This window comes from Scylla paramamosain, chromosome 16 (assembly GCF_035594125.1).
Source record: "Scylla paramamosain isolate STU-SP2022 chromosome 16, ASM3559412v1, whole genome shotgun sequence".
Lineage (NCBI taxonomy): Eukaryota > Metazoa > Arthropoda > Malacostraca > Decapoda > Portunidae > Scylla > Scylla paramamosain.
Window position 1 is genome coordinate 5,937,930 of NC_087166.1, and position 24,793 is coordinate 5,962,722.

At 43.8% G+C, this 24,793-nt stretch overlaps 1 long non-coding RNA gene across 3 annotated transcripts in view; it reads right to left on the minus strand.

Annotated features, from left to right (window-relative positions):
• LOC135107934 (uncharacterized) overlaps nt 1-24,793 on the minus strand; it is a 55,064-nt gene that overhangs the window by 6,479 nt on the left and 23,792 nt on the right. The gene's annotated exons all lie outside the window — the stretch shown is intronic.

A 24,793-nucleotide genomic window follows, 5' to 3' on the forward strand; every position in this document is an offset into this window, starting at 1 on the left:
TATCATTAGTGAGAGAGGAAGACAGACAGGGATGAAGGGAGGCTGCCCATATCAAGTTACTACCAAGGTTATCTTTTCCTTTGCTTTCCGCCTAGATGTGTTCGTGGGAAAGTGCTCAAGGTGATCTTAACTTTACATCTTTTAAGTGTCCTAAGAAGAGCCGCGGTACTTTATTTATTCATTAATTTTGAAATATACCCAAGCCTATCCGTGAAAGTACTCGAGGAGGCGTCACGTCTCCATCTCTCAACCCTGACTGCTACTTCACTTGAATAACTTTATACTATATAACCGAGCAAAACTTAAGCAACAGGTACTAATCGGTTGGGCGACTAATTACTTTTTTTTTTATGTTTGTGGTGCTTCTACATTGACTAGAATTACACCAATAATATTTTGTCAACTAACAACCTATAACAATCATATGGTTAAGTATCCAACGAAGAATCTATACCGGTATATATTTTTTTCCTTTACTCTATAAGCTACACGTATACCTGTCTGAGAAGATACCAGAGGCGAGGTCAACTTTCCATCATCTCAGTATCTTCCGAAGAGCCTCGATGCTTAGACCAAATCCCTCCCAATGTGACGCGGCCCAGGCGGGGGGAGAAGTTTACCTCCTAGTCATGGTATAATAATCTCGGAGAAGCCCTTTTCGCCCCGTCCCGCAGCGGTACAATCGAGCCACGAGTGATGGTGCCAAGGAGTCCCCAGCTCGCTACCCCTCGTCACCGCGCCCAAGTTCTCACATTAATTCAGTTTGGAGGGATTTGTGGTCCCCATTAGCATATTTTGATTAATTATGCATAACGAGGTTTCTCCTAGTCAACAACTTTTGTCCCCTTCCCTCCCTCACTCATTCCTGCCCCTCTGCTGTGTGTGTGTGTGTGTGTCTGTGTCTGTGTGTGTGTGTGTGTGTGTGTGTGTGTGTGTGGGCGAGCGTGCGTGGGTGCGTGAGCTTGCTTTCCTGCAGAGGTAAATTCTAGCTTTTAATGAAGACAGGCTTCAGTGTACAAAGTAAGATTACCGGGTCAGATCAAAGGGGTATCCTAATCTTAAGCCTCATTCAGAGACTCAAACACGTCCTGTGAAACGACCTAAACGTCCAAATTAAATACCATTGAATATAAAGGTCGCTGGCATGTTGATATGTTGGATAAGTTGAAGAAATCTGCTTTGTGTAGCTCCCCTCACACACACGCACTATATCCCGGCTTGCAATATTCAGTCGTTTGGAGCATCTTTGCAAGCCTGCGCCCGTGCATAAGCAGGCTGCAGGCAGGTGTACGTACCCCCCGACACACCCACCAGCCTGCCAGTGCCCGCGGCCTGTAGTTAGCCTGTCCGTCTGGCGCGAGACATGCGAGTGCGCTATAATGCACGTGTATCGACCTGCTAATGCCCGCTTCTCTTCCTTTGATGTCTAATTGGAGACTCGCCTCTGTTATGGTGTTTTGAGCGCCGCCGCGTCGCTATGAGCAGCCAGCGTCGCCTCATAGCCCCTGAAGGACGGGACACTTATGGAATCCGCGCCGACCTGTGGATTCAGCGGCGGCCATTCTCATGCACAGCGCCTGGCGAGGGTATCGGCCACGGCTGATCTTTGATGGGGACGCCGATACTCCGCCTTCTGCCACTCTTTCTCCGCGCTAACTTACTCCTTTCCCCACACAAAGAAAGTAAGGCGGCGAGGTACATACAGGAGCGCTAGATTCTTGGAACTTCAAAGGAGTTATAAAGCTAAAAAGAAAGCAGGTGACTATCTATAATGAAAGAGTGTGTGCAGCTCTTCCCACCTGCACGCACCTCCACGCTCTGTTATTAAAATACTCCATGCTGGGGAGCCTTACCCGAACACCGCCAACTCAATGTTTTCTCACGTATTTCTTTTTTACCAAACCGACAAACTGAAACGGGTGATATTTCACATTCCCGGCCCAGGCAAACACCCCGGCGTCCCTGGTGCCTCCCTCCCTCACGCCAGCTCAGCACACACGCACCGCACGGACGAGTCTCGGCCCTCACACCCCCGCCGTCTCCAACTAAAAGGTTTGGTACAGCTTGGCTTGGGTTGAGAGAGCGAAGAAGTATTGTGGTGACCTTTGCTTGTAGTAAAGTTGTGGCATTTCCTTGAGTTTACCGTACTGAGCGAGGCTTTATTTGCTTTACGTTTGGTCACATTACGTTATATTCTGTAATGGTGGATGATGTGTAATGTTACGCTAAGTTAAAGTGACATATCACAAACACGAGTCAGTTATTCTCTCCAGCAAAAAAGGATGATGAATGAATTACCTTTCTTTCCCCTTTAATTTAGTAGCGCCACCTCGAAAGAAGTAAACAAACCTTCTAATGGAGCAAGAAATAGCGGTAAGTTTGGACACGTGAGTGGGAAGGAGAGAGGGGTGGGGTGAGGGAGGAATAGAGGAGTGAGAGTGGAGGTGCTAAGGGAAGGGAGGACAAGGGTGGGGAAGACAGAGTAAGGGGAGGGCAGGGAAGTTAAGGGAGGGAGGAGAGAAGAGAGAGAGTAGTGAGAGAAAGGAAGGGAGAAGAGGTAAGAGGGTGGAGAGAAAAGGAGGGAGAAGTATTTGGAGGGAGGAGGATAGGAGAAAGATGGAGGGGTGAGAGGAAAGGGGGGGAGGAGTGAGTACGGAAGTGAAGGAAGTGAATCAAGGGGAGGAGTGAGTCGCCTCGGTGGGAAGAGAAACTCCGGTAAGCGAGATTAGAGTCATCCATCATTCATGCAGTCATTCTCCGCCAGCTTATATTACAGGCCCCGTAGGCACGCGAGAACCTCATCCAGCACAGTCCCACACAACCCAGAGATCCACATTGTGCTTTTAGCCGCAGCTGATCCCTTGCTGAACCAATAAAGAGAATCTGGGGACTCCTGCTGCATGATCCAACCCTCTTTAGTCCTCCCACTGGCCCACCTCCTCCTCCTCCTCCTACTGCAAACTCTATTTTTCTCACGATTCCTCTATTTATTCCCTATTTTTTTCTCTCTCTCGTCCGCCTATTTTCTTTATCTATCCTCCTCTTTCCAGTATCTTGTTTTCGGTTCATGTTACCATTCCGTGTTGTTGTTCCTTCAATTATTCGCATTCCCGCTGCTTGCTATTGGTGCTGACTGCTACCAACTCCTGCTCCCTGCCCTGTCTTCTCCTCCTGCGCGACTTCGTTCCCTCTCTGCTCTTGCCTTAAACTCATTTATATTGCTATTGTTTTCTGCCCGCCCGCCAGTATTTATCACGCGCCCTTCGCTTGAAACCCAATTCTAGTTTTCTCCGAGTTCTTTTCTCGCGGCTCCTGGGCTATTGTCTCCTCTTTGACTCTTGCAAAGTTTCAGTCCCTCCCGGCTTTTACCTCTTTCTCTCTCCTCCTCCTCCTCCTCCTCCTCCTCCTCCTCCTACGATAACGGCTATGACTATTCCTGATTCTCCTCTCCTTATGTCTTCTTTTCATCATTATCTTACTTATTCCCATTTGCTATTCCAACTCGTAATTTTGCATCTCATTCTTTATCTCCTTTCACTATTACTTTTACTCTCCCGATTCCTTCTCTTTCTCTCCTTACCTCCTCTTGTTTTCTTTTCTTTCTTCTTTTTTCTCCTACGTCTGCTCCTTCTCTCTTTATACTGTCTCACTTTCTCCTCATTTTACCTCCCTTCTCTCTTCTTTTCCAATTCCTTCTTCGGCCTGTCCTCCTCCTCCTCCTCCTCCTCCTCCTCCTCCTCCTACTACTACTACTACTTTCACTGCTGTATTTGCACCTCCCCTACATCTACTCATCCTCCTCTTCTTTCCCTTCCCGGTTCACTTACAACTCCATTTATATTAATTTTTTCTACTCTCCCAATTGGTGTACTCTCTCTCCCTACCCGTACTCTCACTTCCTTCCTGTGTGACGTTACAGTTTCTCCCTTCCTCCCTCTCATATCCTCTTCCTCTTCCCCTTTTCTCCGTTTTTTTTTTTTTTTTTTACTTTTCGGACACGTCTCTCCTCCCTTCACCTCTCTTTTTGCCTCTCCTTTTCTTTCTCTCCCTTTTCTCCCTCCCAGCCATTGCGCATTACCAGTTCTTTCTTTCCTCCCTCTCACACTATATCTCGAGTTCTCCTTCGCACCTGCGATTTTCTCCCTTACATTCTTAGCTCATATTTCACCCAATTTATTGCCTTGCTTCTCTCTATCCTTTTTTCCCGTCAGTTATCATTATCACCACCACGTCTATGATTCCAGTGTAGATTAAATACTCCCCCTCAATAATTCCTCGAGTATTCCAGTTTGTTTTATGTCTATTTCAACTCAATTTATACAGTTTTCATGCCACATTTTCCTTAAAGTTAAGCATATCCTTACTTTTTAACATTACAGCAAATAAATATAAACAAAAAATGATCTATAGTCTCTCTCTCTCTCTCTCTCTCTCTCTCTCTCTCTGACAAAAGATTAGTAAGTGTAAGCAAAATTAAATAAAACGAAAAACATCACATATTTTTGTTTTGTATGTGGTCTGCATGTAACATTTTTCTGGTAGAATATAAGTTTTCATAAATTATAGCCTTTATTCTTTTTTTTTTTTTTTTTCTCGCCGAGGAATGCCAGCGACTTTGGTGGTGTGTCTGACGAATGTATAAGTCTGCGGCGCCTCCTTCACAGTTCCCCCCGCTTCCTTTCGCCCTATCCGGTGTCATCTCTCTCTCTCTCTCTCTCTCTCTCTCTCTCTCTCTCTCTCTCTCTCTCTCTCTCTCTCTCTCTCTCTCTCTTTCGTCGTTTCCTTCTTTTCTCACCCGTCCATCCTCGTTCTTTTCCTTTCTCCACATCTACATAAGTCACACCATCTCTCTCTCTCTCTCTCTCTCTCTCTCTCTCTCTCTCTCTCTCTCTCTCTCTCTCTCTCTCTCTCTCTCTCTCTCTCTCTCTCTCTCCCCGTGATGCATGTAGGCGTGACGATTCATCCTAGTTTTTGTGAGTGTGGCAAACACCGCCTCTTTCATCACCAGCAGTATCAGGGTCCCACAATATCTTCCTCCTCTTCCTCTTTCATTTCCTCTTTTCCTCCTTTGTCTTGTTCCTTTCATCCTCGCGTTCCTCCTTCTCATCACTATTATCGTCTTCTTCGTCGTCATTGTCTTCTTTTCTTCTTACGTAAAATGATAAAGGTATAATGTTTAATCACCCGTAATTGGTGTGTTTCTTTAATCTGGTTTCATTATAAAACTTTTCCAAACAGCACAAGCGGAAGAAATGCCTCAAGACTTGCTGTTCCCTTTAATTCTGAACTTTTTATGGCATTCTCTTAAGTCGACTTGCTGCCCAGGATAATGGGTAGCCTGAGACCATAAATGTCCATTATGAGAGTTTGAATATACAATTGCAGAGTTGGGAAAATTTTTACCAAAGTTCTCTCGTTTCGCAAGTATAAAAATAGAAAATATGAGAGCATTAGCGCAGAGTGGAGCCAGTTTAGTGCGTGTATTTTCTGTCCTTTTTGTACATCACAAGCACGTTGCTCTGTCCATTAGTGAACAGCGGAGATCTGACCCCGGAGCGAACCACGTGAGGTAACTAGGTAGCTGTTTCATTACAATGCTACTAACACACTGATTCTCGTATTCACGTAGGAGAAATGTAACTTTCCCTTTAAATCATACCATTTTGTCTTTAAATACAACTTTTTATGGTATTCTGAATTATACGCAAACTGTTCGCGAAGGGAGACTTAAAGTTTGTTTTCTTTGGTGAGCAGGTCAGTTTTCCATAACATCTCTCGTAATTCCTAAAATTTTTCCCTTTAATACACTTATTTTTTCAACAGTTCTCTAAAATATACCTGAACTCTTCACGTATGGAAACTATGAGAAGATTTTGAGAGCAGGTATTTCTATAATAACTTTACGAACAAACCCTTCGTGGGGAAAGACCAGCTTCACCCGTAAATCCTAATCTTTCTAGCTTAACTACACTTCCCACCACTATCCTAAGATAAACGTAAACTGCACACCTAGGAAAAGCAGGGTACCCATACATAATGCCTTCACTGACACACTTATTCACTTAAGGAACAAAAATAGGGCAGCTTTACCTATAAATCCTACCATTTCCCTGCTGCTTAAATACAATTACTCTTGTGCAGTGACCTAAAAAAAACACCTATATTGTATGCCTTGGAAAAGTGATATCCTTTTTGTGTCCATAATATCTGCACTTATACAATAAAACACGTGAAGCAGAGCAACTTTCACCTGTAAATCATAACATTTTTCCTGTTTAAACACAACTTTCCCTACAGAATACTAAAATACATGTAAACTATACGCCTACAGCCACCAGGAGAGCTTCATTTGTCTTTCATCAAGGCAATCCCGCACGGCACTAAGCTCTATTTTTACATCCTGGCCGTGAATGAATATCTCAACAGTCATGAGTATGGAAATGAGTGGCTGGGGTATACGCGGGAGTCCTACACACCGGCCCAGCACGACGCCAGGTAATAACACGGACCCTAAACCTGTTCCAAGTTCTCGCTTCCACCTGAAACTTTAGACAAGGTAAATGCTAAACGCCGCCCGCTTTGCATATATGAAAACGCATTACATTTCCAGCCGAGAGGGAATACGTAGGAGTAAGGGAGGTGGGAGAGAGGGAGGGAGATTTATACACGGAGGGCATAGGAATCTAATCACACATACATACACACACATACACACACACACACACACACATACAGATATATACGAATACACATTAATTCACACACCAGATCATATCACACATGCAAAACGTACATTTTTTTTTCGTTTTTTTTTTCTTATTCTCGTTCTTGTTCTTATTATTATCGTTATCATCATCATCATCCTTCTCATCAGTATGCTTTCCTATGTATAATAACAACTACAAATGATGATAATTCCATGCGACACAGACAGTAACCAACACCCTTCTTAACTATCATCATGCAGTTTTAACGACATTCATGCAAGTATCATAACCTCTCTCTCTCTCTCTCTCTCTCTCTCTCTCTCTCTCTCTCTCTCTCTCTCTCTCTCTCTCTCTCTCTCTCTCTCTCTCTCTCTCATACAAACACACACACACAGCAAACAAACACACACGAAAGACCAAGAAATAAGCTGCGTTACATTAAAACATTCTCCCAACAAGGAATCTTGCCACACACCCCCTCACTGATTCCCCGCATCCTCTTTTTGTAGTGAAATGAGCGTTGTCTTATCCGTTGAGTTACTGCCAGATAGGTCTCGCGGGGCGGGCTGGCGTTTCACTCACCACCCTCCCTTGGCCTAAATGCTCCTCTAATGCACCTTGATCCTATAACAAGGGATAATGCTGCAAGTGAAGAGAGAGAGAGAGTGAAGAAGCCAGAGAAACCGACTGGTATAAAAGTTTGGGGGAAGGATGAAGGTGTGCGTGGAAACTGCTTCGATGCATTTGTCGCTTTTTTTGATTTAGTTAATATAAACAGCGGTGTGTGAGAAGAAAAATAAACTGGAAAAGTAAAAGAAAATAAAAGAAAGATATTTTTGAGCTACGTATGAAAGGAAAAAGAAAATATTAACTACGTAGTCTCAGTAAAGAGGAGGGTGAAGTGACAACAATAGAAAACAGTTTAGAATGACAAACAAAACAAGAAAAGAAAATAATAAAGTTGGGATGTGAAAAGCAACTAAGATAAATAAAAAGGGAATATGTTTATATATTAATAGACTAAACCAATGCACATAAATAGTAAGAAAACGGGATATCGACAGGTGAGAGCAAAGGTGATTGGGGAAACAAAAAATAGTAAGCCAAAACAAGGGAAGAAGTAAAATAAACGTGGGGAGGGAAGACGAAAATAGGAGGAGGAGGAAGAGGAAAGAAAAAAAAAAGGAAATGGAAAGTATAAGAATAAAAACGAAAAAAATAAAATAAGAAAACAAAAAAATATCAGAAAAGAAAAAAAGAGTAAAAACAGAAAAGGGAGGAGAAAGAGCAGCAAGAATAAGGGAGGAAGGGGAAGGGAGGGCCGACTACTACACTCCCACCAAGAGTTATGGGCTCCCCGGACCTCCCACTCCTGTATCTTGATCCTCCCTAACATTCACGTCGAAGAGATGTAAAATATATTTTCTGGATTTCCCTAAGACTCCAGGATTTACATGTCCTGGGGCGGAGAGGAAGGGAGGGAGGAAGGAACGGAGGGCGACCTGGAAAGGGAAAGGATGAAGGAACTTGAGGATGAGTTTCTGGAGAAGTCTGAGGAGATAAGGTGGAGATAGGAGGAAGGGAAGGATAGAGGTGATGAGGTGAGAGGAACTAAATGAGCGTGTATGAAAGGGTAAGTGAGATTGTGGGAGAGAACAAGACTTATTTTCCTTCTTTTGATGCTCCATAGTGGAATATCCTTAAGGGAGATGGTTAGGGCTACGCCGTAAACTGTAACATATCTGTAGGCAGGGAAAAGTTCAGGTGTGCCGCGGAGGGTGACCCAGAACGGATGTATCAACTAGTGTAGCGTAAGAGATATACTGCCCAGGACTTATTTATGGTCCCCCCCAAAAAAAAAAGTGAATAACGAATGATAATAATAAGAAAAAAAAAAAAACTACAATTACCACCAAACTCAGGTTCAGCAACTTAACTTTAAATATATAATGAGTGAAAGAAAACAATTTTGTATTAGAGTGTAACTGAGGAAGTGTTTTCTGTTATTTCCTTCTTTTGTAACCTCTCTCAATCCTCATCTTTCAACAGACTGTTAAACTCGTAAACTAAGGAAGGCACAGAAAACAGAGCACATTGGAGGAGGTGCATCTATTATGGCGACACCTAACGGGAACAACTGAAACGAGAAGACAAGGTAGACTGAACTAGATGTAGATATGAGGTAGTAAGTATTGACAGGAGCGGCCTAAAATAAATATATGGTGATGAATGAAGAGTAGTAGATAAGACCTTTGACCTGTAGTGAAATCATAGACGGTAATGACGATATAACTGGAGTGAAGGTTTTATCATGTTTATGGATCTGTTTATGATCGAGTTTAAAAGGCAGTACGATACAGATTCGTGGGTTTTGTTTGACGTGTTTATTGGCAATGGGATGAGAGAGAGAGAGAGAGAGAGAGAGAGAGAGAGAGAGAGAGAGACTGCAGCTGTTACGGTTTGTTGGCGCTGACGTTCAAATCAATCATGTCCATGCAACTCGCCTTTATACTTGCTGACACACACACACACACACACACACACATTACCCTCCCGCACCTACTAATGGGTGGCACAATAAATCAGCGCGGCACATAACAGGGCGAGGGTGGTGGCGGCAGTAATGGGCGCCCGATGATAATGACACCCGCTAATGAACATGGTCCTCACTGTCCAATTCCATTACCTCACTTTCTGCCGCGCGGGGATGTGCGCGCCGCTCAGCCTCCTCCGCGTTATAAACTAGTCCCTGATTCCCCAGCTGTCACGATCACCTACGGGTTTGAATAGCTTTGAATTACGAGGCTGTGCACGTGTAAATAAAAAAAAATAATAAAAAAAAAAAAACGTCGGAAATCTGTGCACTCCGCCGAGTTCATTACGGGGAAATAGCGTACGTGCGAAAATTACGTGTCCACTTTGCAATGACGAACAGCCGAATGTTAGAGTAATAGGATTAAAAACATGTGGTCGGGTCCAGTTCCCTTTAATATCATAGAATTCCACGGCATTTGGCTGGCTAGCTAGTCCCTCACTCCTGCCGCCCAGCCCCGCCCCGCACCCTTCCCGCCCCGCAGCCACCTCGCCCCTCCCGTATGGTGAAATTCCCGACGTCATCATTCATAACACTTTTGCGCCACAGCCCACGAGGCGCACACACCATAAAACTCAATTCCTCATTACTTCCGACATTTTACGATATATTTTTTTTTTTTTTACGTGTGTACGTGTGCGTTGAAATTTATTTAATATTGAAGTATTGCGGAAAGTAGAGGGTGGGAAACGGAGGGAAATGGGAGGGAATGGGAGGCTATAGGGATGGGAGGAGAGGGAAGGATGGGAAGGCAAGTCCGGCCTCTTCCCTTCCCCGGTAATGCCGCGATCTATATTCATGGTAGATGAGTGTTGTGTTCTTGAGTGGTGCCGAGAGGAGGTGAGCGGCGCCCGGAGAGGCCCTTAGGTATGCTGTGGAATCAAGGGACAAACACACTTATAGCGCGCACACACACACACACACACACACACACACACACACACAAAGCCACTTCTCCCTAAGCTAGTCGACAATAAAGAGAATAGAAAGAGGGAAGAAAAAGTAGCATGGAAAAGAGGGACAATCGACATTTTTAAAGGCCATTCCTCGGGTGCCTTTAAGAAGCCTTGTTTACTTGGCCACGTGAAGGACAGACAACCTTACTCCTCCACGACTCAGGAAAGAGAATGACGAAGACAGAAAAGGAATAAAGACAAAGAATATCACTTACTGTAGCGGGGAATCGTGATAGGCACTCGTGAATTACTTTCTTTTGATGTTTTTTTTTTTTTTTTCCCCAACGTATAAGGTCAGTGAAGATCGATGATAAAATATAGGAAAAGGAGGAGGGAGGGAATGCGTCATAGAAAACATGCACAGCGGGAGAACATACACGCGAAAACGGGAGGTAGGAAGGAGAGCAACACCCCTAAACTTCCCCATGAGCAACGGCAAGAACGACCTTTTCAGCTGCACACGTCCGTAAACACTGCATCCTTAAAAGACGCCGAAAAAAAAAAGGGAGCCCAGCTACTTAGGAACTTTAGAGAGAAAGCAACGCGCCATGAGATAAGTAGTGTGATAGTAGCTGAGGTAGTGGTGGTGGTGGTGGCAATAGTGGGGGGTCGTAGTAAGTCCTGCTCACCCCAGTACCTGGCTTGGTCCTCACGGCGTAATGAATAGAGCAGGTCGTATATCTCGGCGGAGTTTGTAATCAGAAATGCTTTACGATTCTCGCCGTGGCTGGAAAAATAGTGTTGATGGTACCCGGGAATCCAGCGTGGTAACGACCCTAAAGCACGCCACGCCCACCACACACACACACAAACACACACACACACCAGACAGCACTGATACGGACCCTCAGTACATATTCTCGGCTTCCTACAAATTGATATTAAGGGCAGAGTACAACATAAAATAACACAACACAGCACAGCGCGGCGCAGCAAGGCAAAGACAAAATTACAGTCCCCTTAAGATTGATGCGCGGAAGACCACAGCGTAAAGACAAAGAAAAAAAAATAGTATATGGTCCCCTTCCCTATTGATGTATGGGGAGGGAACACCTAAAAGACAAAAACTTATTCGATATTACCATAAATAAAAAAAACCTGAATTCACAAACACGCCTTAGGTCTGTATTGATTCGAAGAGCATCCACAAAATAATTTCCGAAGCGAACAGAAGAGAAAAAAATAATTCAGTATGTTGTTATTATGTTACTGCATGAAATACAACTAATAAGAGAATGAAGAAGGGAATACAATACCTCTTAATACCCAGAGAGTTACTAAAACACCTCGCCCACAAAGACACGTATCAATATTTGCGCACAATTTCGTATTACTGGCTCTTTGATGTGGCGCAATGGGGCATAAAGAGGTGTGTTCGTTTTCTTTCATTCGCCGTAACTCGATACACACAAAGGCAATACTCAGAAAACACACACACACACACACACACACACACACACACACACACACACACACACATACACACAACACACGCACACGAGAACGAAAAGCAATTCCCGTCTAATGTACGACAGTTAGGATAGAGACACTTTTCAAAACCTCACTTAAGCAAGACATTTATGCAGAATTACAAAGGAAATAAACGTCGAGATATCACTTTCCGAACACTGCCACGTCACCGCTCGTCACCACAAACGTCAGGGCGCAGTGGGAGGTTTGGTTTGTGGCGCAGTGACGGGGCGAGAGGTCACTAAGAAGGCTACGGGCGCAAACAAAGGAGCAGTGGCGATGTGCAAGAAGTGAGTGGTGTGGTCAGTGGGTTCGACGCGAGTAAGTTCAGTCCCGTCCTGTTGTTGTTGTGAGTCACGGCCACATAAACAACTCCACTCCCTCTTTTCCTCACCGCCTCACGCCCACCCCAGACATGCACAACTCCTCAGCCACACGTACCACCACCCCAGCACGCTACTACTACGACTTCAACCTCCTTGCTCTTGCCCTCTTCACCTCCTCTTCCTCCTCCTCCTCCTCCTCCTCCTTGTTTGTTGTTCTCGCTTCCTTCCTGTTCTCCCCTTTCCGGCAGTTCGCTTGTTCTCGTTTTTTCTCTTCATTCTCTTCTTTCGTTCTCCTCTTCTTCCCTATCCTCCTGTATGTCCTTATTTATTCTCCTACACGTTCTTCCCTATCTATCGTTGTCATCATCTTCCATCTCCTTTATTTTGGTCTTCTCCTCTTCGTGCAAATGCATTATGCCCTTTGAAAAAATGCACGAGAACTCCACGCAAACAAGCACGGAATTAGAGAGCGCCCACAATTAGACGCTTCTCCCTATAATTTTTTCTCCCGACAACTGAGCCGAGATTCCCGCGCTGCCTCACTGACTGAGCACTGGATTGTCTTAACACAGAAATGACTCCTCCAGGATGTCCAGAGACGTGCCACCCAGCTATACCCTGTGGAAACGTAGATGTCTTATTACTTTAACGCTCCTGAGGGAAAAAAAAAAAAAAAGTCTTAGCACCTTAAAGTCCCTCAAAAAAAAAAAAAGATGCCTGAGTCTTAGAATCCCTGGAAAAAAAAAAGACTGTCTAGGAAGGTCGCAGATCAGAGAGCATCATAGAGACGCTTATTTCTGCAGCAGTGACCGCTCTCTATGTAAATCTCCCCAAGAATAGAGACAGGAAGGAGGTGTTTGTAACCGTAGACTCAGCAGGGGCGAGGCTCCGAGAGATGGCCCTGTCTTCCAAAAGAGTACACCTTCTGGAAAATCCGAGAAGGGAGAGCTACGGAAGAAATCTTTAAATCACGCGTGTTTGAGAGAGAGTCGTGAATCTCAGCTATAAGGAATTTTACGACGACACGCTCCACGCTCACTCGATGGGAGGAGGAGGGGAGCACTGGGTTGAAAGGGACATATAGAGAGACTGCCATGCTCCTCCCTACACATCACTCTTCTTTCCTACACGTGACTCTACACCATAAGTAATTATTTTTCGACACCTCCTACACCACAACCCTTTTTTTCTTACATCTCCCTAACACTACACGACAGCTCTTCTTCCCTTACATCCTCCTTACTCTACACCTCTCTGACTCTCTCTCTCTCTTTCTCTCTGACTGCCTTCAATATACAATCCTTCTTAAATTCTATGACACCAATAACAAAACCTCAACAAATATGAACGAATTTGTGTTTCATGAAAAGAACGGAAACACAAGACCAAGGAGTAAACGTAACATTCACTGCCTCATTCACTACCAGCAATACACACCAGCTGTTTGAAACCATCGCTCACCACCACCGCTCTTTCTCTCTGCACCACCATCACCATTCATCACGAGCGGCCACTTTCGCAACACATCCCCTCTTCTTTCCTCTCTCTCCTCTCCTTCCTCACCAAGAAGGATAAACAGGTCATCTAGAGCGTTTCAGGGAGACGCATTAATGGCAGTCCGAGGTTTTAAAGGCCATTCATTCCCCCACACAGTATAGGAAGAGTATTTCAAGAGACGCCACTCCTCTGAAACCACTTCCTACTGCTTGAGATGTAAGGAAAGTCATCTTGAGTTACGACGCTGGTTACTTTGGACTCCCACTCTCTCAGGTTACTTCAAATCCCAACCCGCTCTGTTTCTATGGTCTGCCGATCGGGTCCTTAACTTTTATCCTTGTTCTTCCGTGCCTCGTGAAGTCCAGGAAGGGTTTCTGTTTGTCCTGTCCGCGGTAATAAGAGAGAGAGGAGGGAATTTTACGACTCTTGGGTCTGGACTGAAATATCTCTGGTGAAACAAAATCGTGATGTAATGAGGAATGAGTGAGGGGGGAAGGCAGAGAGAAAAGAAGGGAGAGGAAGATGGAGAGAGAGAAAAGGTCTAGACGAGGCGGAGAAGAGGCAAGACAGTAGTAAAACAGAACGGTCTCCCTCCCACTTCCCTTTCCCATCACCACGCTGTTCCTTATAACTGAGTGCTGGGGGAAAGACAACTCGGCGTGGCTCACCCAGCACACAGACCCATACACACACACACACACACAACCAGACACCCTTAGACACTATATGAATCACGTGCGATGCGTCCTCCTACTCTTTTCTATAGCTAGACGGGGGGTGATCACTGCCCTCTGATTTGTGTCCCGTCCGCGCTGGCCACTACACCCCCTCGCCCAGACTGGACGCCGCGACGAGCCAGACTCCCCGGGAGGCGTCGGCCCGTGCACTGTTTTGACGTTTCCTTAGTCCTTCCGCAGCGATCGTGACGCGACACTTGAAAGTTAAGGCAGTAAGGAGGAGCGAAAATGAGCTGGTGAAGAAGGAGGAGGAGGAAAAGAAAGAGTAAGAGACAGATGGAGAAGGAGAAAGGGGAGGAAGAGGTTGAGAAGAAACAGGTGAAAAACTATGATCACTAATGTAACAGATAGAAGAGGAAAAAGAAAAGAAGGAATGAAAAGATAAAAAAAAGGTTAAACACTATACTCGTATTCTACTGATGAAATGTAAGAGGAGGAAGAGGAAAAAGGGATGAAGAAATATAATCATTGCTGTAATGGACAAGGAAGGGAAGAAGAGATAGAAGGAGAGAAAAACGAAAAAAAAAAAAAAAAAAGAAACAGCATAATCCTTAGAAGGACTTGTAGATACTGCTGTTTCTTTCTCACTCTCCCTTCTCTCTCTATCTCACTCTCTCACCACCTCCCTCTCTCTCACACTCTCGTCCCACCCATCGCGCACTTGAAACACACCCTTACAGACGACCATCTCTGCACTGGGAGGTGAGGCAGCAGCTGGGAACCACGAGACACACACACGCACGCCACACGTTGCTACCAACTCTATGAGACTCCACCACGCGGGGGTAATAATGGGGTATTACTTCTCCCGGGGATCATGTTCGACTTGCACCTTCCCTCCCGCAGTATAGGTTCTGGTGAGGGAGATAAAGAGGAGGTGGAGAGTGAGAGTGGGTTGGATTTACGTACCCCATTGTCGAAAGCACCTCTCGTAATGCTTTAGTTTCCTGCCCACTACTAATACTTCCTGTTTCCTCGTTTTTTTTTTCGTTTTCTTTTTTTTTCACTCAGATCCTTCGTTGCTCCTGTGGTGGTCTTACGAGATTAAAGAAGACAAAAAAAAAAGAAGACAAATAAATGAAGGAACGGAAAAAATAACACGAAGAAGAAAGAGGAAAAAGGAAAATAGGAAAATTCAGTGCTAACGCTGCTGGTTTTGTTTGGAAATTCTCTCTCTCTCTCTCTCTCTCTCTCTCTCTCTCGTCTCTCTCTCTCTCTCTCGTCTCTCTCTCTCTCTCTCTCTCTCTCTCTCTCTCTCTCTCTCTCTCTCTCTCTCTCTCTCTCCGTGCCACTTCCCAGTAAAGGTAAAAGTCAGGTAATAATGGAGGTGAGAAAGAGAGAGAGAGAGAGAGAGAGAGAGATAGAGGAGAGAGAGAGAGATAGAGAGAGAGAGAGAGAGAGAGAGAGAGAGAGAGAGAGAGAGAGAGAGAGAGAGAGAGAGAGAGAGAATATATAGCCCATGTCATGAGTAAAACCTATAATAATATTTACCCAATTTTTCACCAGCGTAATATTATCAATCACTTTATTGTTGCTTTTACTCTCGCTATATTTTTCTTCTTTACTCTTATCATTATTTTTTCATACCATCCTTTTTTTTTTTTTTTTAGCCTACTATATATATTTTTTTTCCCTCTCTCTTCTCCTCTTCCCTCGCCTCTTCCACGGTACCTCTTTTCCCTTACACCCTGATTTAAGAGCATGATGATCCGGACCACTGTGAAAAGCTCTCTGGACACTCTCTCTCTCTCTCTCTCTCTCTTTCTCTCTCTCTTTCCCTCCAAGTTTTCCCTCTTCCCTTGTTCATCTCTCTTTTCTCACACCTTATAAGGGACTGTCTTTCTTACTTTTCTCTCTCTTCTTTCCTTGCATCAATACTTTCTCTTCTATTTCTTCTTCTCTTCCACGTTTTCCTTCTTCCCTTGTTCGTCTCTCTTCCCCCAAGCATTATAAGGACTCTCTTACTCTTCTCTTTCTTGTCCTTCCTTTCATCAATACTTTCTCTTTCTTCTTTTGTATTTTGTGTTCCTATCCACTCTTCCCTTCGCTAGTCTCTTTTCCATTCTCTATACATTCTAAAGACTGCCTCTGTTACTCCCTTCTCTATTTTTTTTTCCATCAACGCTTTTCTCTCCTCTATTTCGTCTTCCTAGCCATGTTTTCCCTCTTCCCCTATTCGTATCTCTTCTTCACACATTCTAAAAACTACCTTTCTTACTTCTCTCCCTCAGTTTCTTTCTCTCATCTATGCTTTGTCCCTTTTCTCTTCTATTCATTCTTTCTATCTACGTTTTCCTTCTCTCTCACGTCCTCTCCTCTTACATTCTAAAAAAAAACTATCTCTCTTATTCTCCTACTCTATTTCTTCCTCTCTTCTTCCCTCTCTTCTATTTCTCCTTTCTATCCTCGCTTTCCTTATCTCTCCTCTCTCCTTTCCCCACACAGTCTCCCTCAGCCCCGAGTCGCCCTTAGCTACTCAGATCCATCCTGCCTCGCTCCGCTAAGTTAAAAATTCTGTCAACTCATAAAAGAGATAAAAAAAATGTACATTCGCTGGATATGAGGAAATTACTAAGCCTCTCCCAAACACCCAAATTCATCAGTCCACAGCCCGGGGGAAGAGGAGGAGCAGGAGGAAGGGAGAAAGTAAGGGGAAGAGGTGGAGGAAAAAAGGGGAGAGGTGGAAAACGGGAGGGAACGAGGGAAATATAAATGTCTCCCATATTTGTGAGTGGGAAAATTTACTACCGTGAAATATTCGGTCGTAAAAAATTGGGCGCGTAAACGAGGAAATAACCGAAATGTGACGATAATCATTTACCGGGAAACAGAAACATGTAAACGTCACGCGTCAGCAGCGCCTTCCAATAAGCACCCTCGAGCCGGAAGGGAGTCTTGTGCTGCGCGGTTTTTGGGGGGCAAAGAAACCGAATGAAACCGGAAAAAATGTCGCATTCCAATTATCCATCTCTACATATGCGTGAAATAACCTCGCTAATTTTTGCTGGCACTAACAGACACGACGCTACTCTTGCACCTTTTCTGTTATGTTTCTCGTTTCTATGAGGCCACGTGGGTTATTTCGTTATATTGCTACTCATTCTACGTAGTTACTATATACGTTTTGTTATCACTGACATAATTTGTTCAATACTAAGTGGTACTACACACGTATGATCTACGCTGATACCAGTGGACATGTCTTGATTGAAAGCCACGCAGTGAAAGCAACAGTTGATGGGGAACACGTGGGTACCATGAGCCACTCGACTAACCTTGCTTGATGTGGCTGTGGACTCACTGATGCTCGTGCACTTGGCGCCTCGGGCAGTTGATAGGCAACACGAAGGGTACTATGACCCACTTAACATTGCTTGGTGTGGCTGCAATTCATCAGAAAGGTGCCTTAAATATCTGAGTGCTATGGGCAGTAACATATAACAATTATTCTATTTGAGGGATCCATAGAAGATATTATTGAACAAAAAGTAATATTAAGGAGCAGGGAAAAGATTTATGGGACGACAGAGAATAAAATATATATGGGATTGCGTCAAAGCTACAGAGAATGAAGGCAATAGAAGATGCAAAGGAAAGAAACAACTGGAGAAGATCCGAACATGGTGCCAGTTCCTGATACTAGTGAAGCGACAAGGGAGAAGAGGATCAGAATGCTCTATGGACTACTCGATCACACATTTTATCGAGGTCTTTTCAACATAATACTCTGAACCTACAGTACATTATTTCATCAAGCTGAAAAATCATGAAGGCAACGAATTAACACTAGAGCAGGGACGATACTACTAACACGCCATCTGATGAAGGTATTACTGATCACCACCTTCGATACTTGTGCTTCACTAATAGACGGAATATGATACACTTAATTGAAAGACAGTAAGAGTATTGCAGGGTATTAGTGTATTATAGGGGCTCTCCTCCCCCTCCCCAACTCCGATTAAAAATAGGAAAAAGCCAATACCACCATCGCTACACGTGTCTTTCGTAATCGACCCGTGCAACGCCGAAATAAATTGCCTGCCAGAATTACTGATGCACGAACATTTAATATCCATAAAAAAAATAAAGTTTCATATACATACAGATTAAACAAAAAATGAATAAAACGTGACGACCATGTGTGTTTTTAAAGTCAACTACATCACGAAGCCGCCCTGTTACGTGATGCCGTGCGGTATTTGTGACGGTGAGCTGTTATACTTTGGTTGGGGTCAGGTTACGTCAGGTTAGGTTATGCTATGTGAGGTTAGGTTAGGTTAGTAACGTGTGAGTTGCTATGGTTTGGTTAAGCTAGTTTAGATAAAGTTACATTAGGTTAGGTTAGGTTAGTTTAGGTAAGTTAGGTCTACGTTAAATGTGGATTGTTATGGTATGGTTAAGTTATTTCACGGTAATTCAAGTTAGATTTAGGTTAACTTTAAGTAAAATGTTGGTTGCTATAGTGTTGCTAGGTTACCTTAGAATAAGATAAGTTCGAAGTGTTTAATTAAAGTTAGTAACGTGTGAGTTGCTATGGTTTGGTCAAGTTAGTTTAGATAAAGTTAGATTAAGTAAGGTCAGGTTAAGTAAGCCTTCCTGTGAGCCTCGTGACGGATAAGCACAGACCCTATCAGCTCATTATAAAGACGAGACACACACTTGAGAGAGTTGTGAACGCCGCACTGTCCGCGTCGCTTACTGGGATCAGACCTTTAACCTCTGAGATGGGAGGGACTGGGAGGCATCATCTTTCTCCTTACTCTCTGATACTGTAAGCTCTCCTTCTCTTTCCTCCTCTTCCCAAGAATCCCCTAGGAGACCCCTGCGATGATTGGCGGGCGTAGCGGACAATGGCAGCCTTCCAGCTTCATCTTCCCTGCAGGACAATGTGACACCAAGAGGCAGTGAGGAATGAACCAAAGTAAGGAATGACTCAGAAAAGATACTTGCGGAAGAGAGGAACAGATAAGAAAGACACACACACAGAGAGAGAGAGAGAGAGAGAGAGAGAGAGAGAGAGAGAGAGAGAGAGAGAGAGAGAGAGAGAGAGAGAGAGAGAGAGAGAGAGAGAGAGAGAGAGAGAGAGAGAGAGAGAGAGAGAGAGAGAGAGAGAGAGAGAGAGAGAGAGAGAGAGAGAGAGAGAGAGAGAGAGAGAGAGAGAGAGAGAGAGAGAGAGAGAGAGAGAGAGAGAGAGAGAGAGAGAGAGAGAGAGAGAGAGAGAGAGAGAGAGAGAGAGAGAGAGAGAGAGAGAGAGAGAGAGAGAGAGAGAGAGAGAGAGAGAGAGAGAGAGAGAGAGAGAGAGAGAGAGAGAGAGAGAGAGAGAGAGAGAGAGAGAGAGAGAGAGAGAGAGGAAAAAGGGGACGACAGAAGGGAAAGTCAAGCGAAGGGTGCGAAGAGGGATGTGTGAAAAAGATGAATTGAAGGAAAAGGATGGAGAGAAATAAAAGTTAGGGAGAGGGTGAATGAATGAATGCATGAGTGAATGAATGAAAGAGGAATATATTTTCAGCAAAGAAGATGCGAAAAGGGGAGAAGGACTTAATATAGATAGAAATGTAGCTAAAATTATAGCGGGAAGAGAAGGGGAAAAAAATAAGATCAGGTGAGAGAGAGAGAGAGAGAGAGAGAGAGAGAGAGAGAGAGAGAGAGAGAGAGAGAGAGAGAGAGAGAGAGAGAGAGAGAGAGAGAGAGAGAGAGAGAGAGAGAGAGAGAGAGAGAGAAATTACATAGAAACTTCAAACATAACAGAGATCCACGCAAAACATAAGAAAGAACAACAAATCAACTAATTCACCTTTAAACAATCTGAAATAAAACAGAAGGAAAGAGAAAGAAAGGAGATCAAATCAAAGTAAAGACCAAAACATGATAAAGAAAAAATATACACGATCTCTCTCTCTCTCTCTCTCTCTCTCTCTCTCTCTCTCTCTCTCTCTCTCTCTCTCTCTCTCTCTCTCTCTAGTACCAATTACAGGTCGTGGTGGGCCTGCGAGGGTCGCCCGCGGTGCTATTGTCACGGTAATGAAGAGAAGCCAGACTCTCACCACCATTATCTTCCTCCATTCCCTCTTGACCGCCTACACGACCACCGCCTCGCCTCGCCCCGCCTTGCGTTACTCCGTCAGGGGAAAAAGATACATCAGGACACAGACGCACGAAAGAGTTGACTGATTGACTCATTGATTGATTGACTGGTTGGTTGATTGAATGACTAAATTTTTTGGCAAAACAGCCTTCAATCAGTCAGGACTTTCTGTTTGTATGTTTGTTGGAGTATCAGGTGGTATTTCAGATAAGGAGGAGTGAAGTGGACGGTGAAATACCTATTCATTACTGATTAAAATGATCATTATTGTATTCTGGGGAGATGAAGCACGGAAGGAGTGTTTAGATGGAGAGAATATCAATATCAGGTAATCCTTACAAAGATGACAATGAAAAACGTCCGAGAATACAAAGCAAAGGGGAATGTGTAATATCCAATAATACAGAATAAAGTGGTAATTCAAGCATCAAGAGCAGGTAATGAAGGCAAAGGCGTGTTAAGAGCATAAGATAAGAACATAAGCTACAAGAATCTATCAGCCCTACACATGGCAGTCTCTTACCTAAATAGAGAAAATAATAAATCTGATATTCAACATTTTGCTCCATTTCCACGTTTTCCTTGCCTCTCCTTTCACGTTATTTTTGTCTATCAATAAAAATCATGTATGCGAAAGCGTGTCCAAATGAAAACTAAAAAAAATGTATATATAAGCGTCAGAGCATAATAACAATATAGAAAAGCAAGCCATTTTAGTTTTCTGTTTTCTTCCCTCCCCAGTGACAGTTCCTCAGCCTCTCAATAGCCGCCGGGAGTAAATTTAATACAACTTTTTCGCTAAGAAACTTGTAAAATGAACCCCCGGACTTGATGCAATTTATTTCGAGGTTTCTTTGTTATCCCCGTGAACCTAAACGAGTCACCCCTTCATTAGCTGCAGAGAGGCACGACATGGGAGCCGGGCATTAGTGAAACGATGACTCTCTCTCTCTCTCTCTCTCTCTCTCTCTCTCTCTCTCTCTCTCTCTCTCTCTCTCTCTCTCTCTCTCTCTCAATCGCTAAACTTTGCCAGTTACAAGACTGATCCCGTTGCCAATCCCACGTTACAAAACTACTGGTTGTTACGTGAGATTAAGTTAGAATAAGTTGGGTAGTGTTAGATTACGTCAAACAAATTAAGTAAGATAGTTTGTTAGGTTAACTTAGGTTACGGTAAGATAAAGTGAAGCTAGTCAAGGTAAGTTCGTTAGTTTAAATTAGGTTAAGATAAGATACAGTGAAGATAATTAAGTTAGTAAGGTTGAGTTAGTTTACTGTAAGATGAATTGAATCTAATTGAGGCATGTTAGTTAAATTAGGTTACAGTAAGGTGAAGTGAAGCATTTACGCAAAGTTAATTAGGTTAAGTTAGGTTACAGTAATGTGAAGCTAATTAAGGCAAATTAGTTAAGTAAAGTGAAAGGAATTTCAGGTTAGGTTAAGATGAATTATGTTAAGTTCTTCCAGGTTAGGTTAGGTTAGGTTAGGTTAAGATGAATTATGTTAAGTTCTTCCAGGTTAGGTTAGGTTAAGATGAATTATGTTAAGATGAATTAAGTTAGGTTAGGTTAGGTTAGGTTAGGTTAGGTTAGGTTAGGTTAGGTTAGGTTAGGTTCCAGGTTAGGTTAGGTTAAGATGAATTATGTTAAGTTCTTCCAGGTTAGGTTAGGTTAGGTTAGGTTACGATGAATTATGTTAAGTTCTTCCAGGTTAGGCTCGGTTAGGATATTTATTTTCAATTATAAAAAAGTTAACCATTCTGAGATACCCCCTACCGCCCCTCCGCGCCCTGTGTGCTGGGTCAACACCAGCAGGAGGGAGGCAGCTAATGGCACGCCTGACCTGCATGACTCACGGAACGCCAGGGGCAAGGGAGGGAAGACAAGGGAGGCGAGGAGGGGAGGCAGGGAGGGATGGCGAGGGAGGGAGGGCAGGGAGGGCTGAGCTCAGCCAAGCCTCTAAGGTGAGCCACGGATGGGAACAGGATGAGTGATGGTTTAGTAATGAGAGCAGCGACCCGAGTGACACGGCAATACCTCTCTCTCTCTCTCTCTCTCTCTCTCTCTCTCTCTCTCTCTCTCTCTCTCTCTCTCTCTCTCTCTCTCTCTCTCTCTCTCTCTCTCTCTCTCTCTCTCTCTCTCTCTCTCTCTCTCTCTCTCTCTCTCTCTCTCTCTCTCTCTCTCTCTCTCTCTCTCTCTCTCTCTCTCTCTCTCTCTCTCTCTCTCTCTCTCTCTCTCTCTCTCTCTCTCTCTCTCTCTCTCTCTCTCTCTCTCTCTCTCTCTCTCTCTCTCTCTCTCTCTCTCTCTCTCTCTCTCTCTCTCTCTCTCTCTCTCTCTCTCTCTCTCTCTCTCTATACGAAATGAATACTGTTATTCAAAACTTCACCTGAAAATGATGATACTAACACTGAAAATAATAAAGAATTAGGGTGACGAGGTTTTTCCTTCTTACAATATCATAAAAGGTCTTTTGAAAAACCGTGTTCCCCGCCGCCGGCAAAGTAAATAAGTAAATAAATGAATGAATAAATAAATAAATAAATAAATAAAACGAATAGCAAAAGTTATCCAACGTATAAAAAAAGGAGAAATATCATGGAACAGTAGTTACAGACCTGTTTCAATTCTGCCGAGTGTAAACTTCACCATGTTTTTCTTAAGGGTGTCTTTATGGTTCCAGTGACAGATTAACAAGATGTCTACAATACTGACAGGAGGAACACTCTCGAGAACCCGGCTAATCTTTGTGGGCTTTCAATATAGTCGTAATGAGAGAGCAAGGCGTTTCAGAACATGGGCCTTAAAATCACACTTATGTATTGTGTTAAATAAAATCATGGGTATGAAATACTCTAGTTTCGTGGAAGTCTGAGTTGCAATACACTATTTTAATAAGATCCAAGACGCCATCCAAATTGTAAAGGTTATTATGCTTCTCAGAGATACAAGCAATGCTGAGATTTGATCGTGGAAAAATGTCGGGAATAAAATACTGTGACAAAATACTGAACTCCCGCAATTTGCCACAGCGGCGTGAGGACAAATATTTCACGCGTCAGGGAGGCATTACTCAGGCGAGCCCATCTATAACATGACACAGCCAGCAGCAGCAGCAGCAGCAGCAGCAGCAGCAGCAGCAGCAGCAGCAGCAGCAGACTTCGTGTAAGTGGGGATGAGCATGTCCTCTCACCATTCTTAACTTCACGTTCATGCACGCACGCACGCACGCACGCACGCACGCACGCACGCACGCACACACACACACACACAGATGTATAAGTTCCTCTACATATATTAAGGTCCTTTAGTACCGCACACACACACAAAAAGGAAAGTCTTAAACACAAAATAAGCTATAAAAGTAATGATGCAAAGCTTTATCTCTTACTATCTTCTATCGCTATTTCCAAGAGTACTGGTCTTCTAAATTTATTAACTGGATGCTTTCACCCATCTTCCGCATCCTCGTTGCACAAAGCTTTCTGCTTCCACTAATCCCTATTCTGTCCAACATACTAATGCAAGAGTCAACTTCGCTCTTTCACGACACTTCAGAAATTAAATTGGCTATACCTCCTAATTATTTTTATCTATTTATTTTTTTATATATATAGAGAGAGAGAAAAAACGGCAGTCTTAGCGGCTTTTTCTTTCCTTTTTTTCCCTGCCCAGTTTCCAAGACGTAAAAAAATAAAAATAAATATAAAAATAACTGGGCCAGGGTACTGTTAGCGTCACAAGGGTCGAGGTTCCTAGCGGTTCATTCATCCTGCTCTGGTGTAACGTGCCGCGCTAACCATCGGGAGGCAAGCCAAAGTCAGGCAAATAAGGGTGACAAGGAGCCGGTCAGCCACCACACACCCTGCCAGGATTAACACTTTCTCCCTCGGTGTTTCCTAACATTACTTGCTAAACGTCTTTTGGCTCCGGAGGTCAGGTTACTTTCTGACCCGCAATACTCTCTCTCTCTCTCTCTCTCTCTCTCTCTCTCTCTCTCTCTCTCTCTCTCTCTCTCTCTCTCTCTCTCTCTCTCTCTCTCTCTCTCTCTCTCTCTCTCTCTCTCTCTCTCTCTCTCTCTCTCTCTCTCTCTCTCTCTCTCTCTCTCTCTCTCTCTCTCTCTCTCTCTCTCTCTCTCTCTCTCTCTCTCTCTCTCTCTCTCTCTCTCTCTCTCTCTCTCTCTCTCTCTCTCTCTCTCTCTCTCTCTCTCTCTCTCTCTCTCTCTCTCTCTCTCTCTCTCTCTCTCTCTCTCTCTCTCTCTCTCTCTCTCTCTCTCTCTCTCTCTCTCTCTCTCTCTCTCTCTCTCTCTCTCTCTCTCTCTCTCTCTCTCTCTCTCTCTCTCTCTCTCTCTCTCTCTCTCTCTCTCTCTCTCTCTCTCTCTCTCTCTCTCTCTCTCTCTCTCTCTCTCTCTCTCTCTCTCTCT